Genomic DNA, 4,245 nt, shown 5'->3' on the forward strand with positions numbered 1-4,245 from the left:
AAGAGTCTATCCCTTCTCATATAAAGATAGGATTCAAAAGATACCCTGTAAGAGCTTATGTGCACACCAGCCCCTTCGGTGTCATAAAAGTAAAATATTTGGTCATGTGTCAAGTGTGTGCAGAAGGGAAGAGTATAGTATGCCGGATGAAGTGAAATGTTGCAATTGCAGAGGTGAAAATGCGCCTGAATTCGTGGAGTGCCCTGTTAGGAGAATGAGGTGGCAAGGGTAAGGAGCGTCCAGCGTGTCTTCTATCTGGAGGCGGTGTGAAGATTGGAAGGAACAATGGTAATAGAACAACCACAACAACCAGTGAATGTTTCTCATCAACCGAGGGATAGTGAAATGCTACGGAGAAGAAGTCTAAGAAAATAGGAATCATTGTGAATGCAGCTGAACGTTTTTTGGGCCCTTCGTGATTTCACAGCCGAGGCCATGCAAGAAATCCTGTCGATGAATGTTCCCCCTGAGCCTGTGTTGGGATGTATTTTGGAGTGGACTGTGATTGAAGAAGTGGGATGGGTTTTGTTAGTTGACGTGTTTAAATTTGTATTTTGTATGATGTTTTCCTCCTTTGCCGCAATGTTTTTTTTGTTTCTTATTCAATACCCATCCAGCTGGTGGTGGTAATGCACCATTAACATTGGATGCCAACCGCCATCTTAAGCCCATCTAAGAAGAAGAAGAAGAAGAAGAAGAAAAGAGCCAGTGGGGAGGGTGTTCAGAGATTGCGGAAGCACAAGTGTTGTTTGAGGCTGAAAGCCCATCAAGTACAGTTAGTGAGAAAGATGAGTGGACAACAGTGAAGTCCAAGAATGGAACAAAAAGGGCTCAAATTGTTGTGGAAAATGAGGCTGATGAATCATTGCTTGTTGGAGTACGTTTTTTGGATAAGGATGTTCATTTGGGAAACTCTTTTGAAGTCACGAGGATGGTGAAGAAGGTGCTGGGAAAAGTGGATGCAGTCAAGGTGACTACCTCATGAAGCTGGTTGAGAGAATGCCATGTGTGCAAAGCTGTGATCAAGGCAAAGGGTGGCTACTTTGAAGAATGCAAAATATAAAATATATTTTGATTTGTCTAACATTTTTTTGGTTACTACATGATTCCATATGTGTTATTTTATAGTTTTGATGTCTTCACTATTATTCTATATCGTAAAAAATAGTAAAAAATAAAGAAAAACCCTTGAATGAGTAGGTGTGTCCAAACTTTTGACTGGTCCTGTACACACATATATATACAGTGGGGCAAAAAAGTATTTAGTCAGCCACCAATTGTGCAAGTTCTCCCACTTAAAAAGATGAGAGAGGCCTGTAATTTTCATCATAGGTACACTTCAACTATGACAGACAAAATGAGAAACAAAATCTGGAAAATCACATTGTAGGATTTTTAATGAATTTATTAGCAAATTATGGTGGAAAATAAGTATTTGGTCACCTACAAACAAGCAAGATTTCTGGCTCTCACAGACCTGTAACTTCTTCTTTAAGAGGCTCCTCTGTCCTCCACTCGTTACCTGTATTAATGGCACCCGTTTGAACTTGTTATCAGTATAAAAGACACCTGTCCACAACCTCAAACAGTCACACTCCAAACTCCACTATGGCCAAGACCAAAGAGCTGTCAAAGGACACCAGAAACAAAATTGTAGACCTGCACCAGGCTGGGAAGACTGAATCTGCAATAGGTAAGCAGCTTGGTTTGAAGAAATCAACTGTGGGAGCAATTATTAGGAAATGGAAGACATACAAGACCACTGATAATCTCCCTCGATCTGTGGCTCCACGCAAGATCTCACCCCGTGGGGTCAAAATGATCACAAGAACGGTGAGCAAAAATCCCAGAACCACACGGGGGGACCTAGTGAATGACCTGCAGAGAGCTGGGATCAAAGTAACAAAGCCTACCATCAGTAACACACTACGCCGCCAGGGACTCAAATCCTGCAGTGCCAGACGTGTCCCCCTGCTTAAGCCAGTACATGTCCAGGCCCATCTGAAGTTTGCTAGAGAGCATTTGGATGATCCAGAAGAAGATTGGGAGAATGTCATATGGTCAGATGAAACCAAAATATAACTTCTTGATAAAAACTCAACTCGTCGTGTTTGGAGGACAAAGAATGCTGCGTTGCATCCAAAGAACACCATACCTACTGTGAAGCATGGGGGTGGAAACATCATGCTTTGGGGCTGTTTTTCTGCAAAGGGACCAGGACGACTGATCCGTGTAAAGGAAAGAATGAATGGGGCCATGTATCGTGAGATTTTGAGTGAAAACCTCCTTCCATCAGCAAGGGCATTGAAGATGAAATGTGGCTGGGTCTTTCAGCATGACAATGATCCCAAACACACCGCCCGGGCAACGAAGGAGTGGCTTCGTAAGAAACATTTCAAGGTCCTGGAGTGGCCTAGCCAGTCTCCAGATCTCAACCCCATAGAAAATCTTTGGAGGGAGTTGAAAGTCCGTGTTGCCCAGCAACAGCCCCAAAACATCACTGCTCTAGAGGAGATCTGCATGGAAGAATGGGCCAAAATACCAGCAACAGTGTGTGACAACCTTGTGAAGACTTACAGAAAACATTTGACCTCTGTCATTGCCAACAAAGGGTATTTAACAAAGTATTGAGATAAACTTTTGTTATTGACCAAATACTTATTTTCCACCATAATTTGCAAATAAATTCATTAAAAATCCTACAATGTGATTTTCTGGATTTGTTTCTTCTCATTTTGTCTGTCATAGTTGAAGTGTACCTATGATGAAAATTACAGGCCTCTCTCATCTTTTTAAGTGGGAGAACTTGCACAATTGGTGGCTGACTAAATACTTTTTTTGCCCCACTGTATATATATATATATCTGTATCTGTTCTTTAGTTTTTTTAAACGGAGTCTCTTCCTACTCAAGTGCAGTTGAGAAATATAAACTACAGAGTCAGAGCATTTGTTCCAAGACCAATGCAGTGTGATTATTGTAAAGCTTTTGGACATTTTAAAGTTTTTGCTGAAGGGAGAAGCCGAGATGTTCAAGTTGTGGAAAATACTGTTATCATGTGTTTTAAAAGTGTTCAAAATGTGACCTTTTGCAATTGTGGTGGGAACCATGAAGCCACGTCTTTGGAATGCCTAACAAGGGTGGAAGAGAATGAGGTGGCCAAAGTCAGGGCTGTCCAGAGCATTTCATATGCAGCTGCTGTTAAAAGGGTTGATGGTTCGATTGGTGCTCCTGAAGAATCCATGGTGGTGGATAGGCCTTCACTGAAGGCTGCAGGGGTTGCCGTTCAACAGCAGGACCCAGATATGTTCAAAGTTAAGAAGGTGGACTTTGCTGCCTTTATAGCTATGATGGTTAATGGTACTACCATTGTGGAGAGGAAGTCCAGGAAAATAGATATCATTGTGACTGTTTGAGGTTGTGGACAGGTGTCTTTTATACTGATAACAAGTTGGTTGCTGGGACTGAAAGACTTCTCGGCGGAGGAGTTGCATGGAGTATTATCACAAGCCGTACCACCCTCTCACGTTATAGAGCCTGAGAAGGGAAATATGGAGATTTGAAGGAAGGAGGAAGTGGGAGTTTTAGTTTTGTCAATATGTTTTTTATTGTTTTATTTTGGGTGGATTAAGTTCGTTTTCCCAATCACGTATGGGTTTTATTTTTACTTGTTTTTTTTTTCAACCCTGTCCAGTTGGTGGCGGTAATACACATTTTTGGGTTGTAGTCTGCCATAAAACCCACAGAAGAATAAGTGGGATTTACAGTAGTAGCAAAGACTTTTACAACTAAACTAAGATAGACCCTAGCCTGTCGTTTCAAACGGGAACAAATGAGTCATAGTGGGCAGTACAAACAACGAGATGGGCTAGATCCTAATTGGCGCTTTCTAGCATTATCTGCATATTTCAGTTAGGGAACGCCTAATTCTTTGAAGTGCGCGTGTGCAATAATTTAATTCACGTTTGTTCTTCTAAACAACGCAGTTTTTCTCAAACTTCTGCAAAGGGTAAAGTAAAAAACTGTCCAATCTGTTCATACCATATTCTAGTTTATGGAACAGAAACTGTATTGAAATCAAACGTCGCATCGATGTGCAGAACCTCAGTCAAAATCCATATCGTTCCATCCTCTCCCACTGCCGGCCAGTGGGCTTCCTCCCACTACCATATTTGGCAATTAGTGGAACTGCCAACCAGAAGCTTCACATTTATACATCCGGTGAAATATATGTCCCATCGTTCTA

Source organism: Oncorhynchus nerka, linkage group LG11, assembly GCF_034236695.1.
Source record: "Oncorhynchus nerka isolate Pitt River linkage group LG11, Oner_Uvic_2.0, whole genome shotgun sequence".
Taxonomy (NCBI): Eukaryota; Metazoa; Chordata; class Actinopteri; order Salmoniformes; family Salmonidae; genus Oncorhynchus; species Oncorhynchus nerka.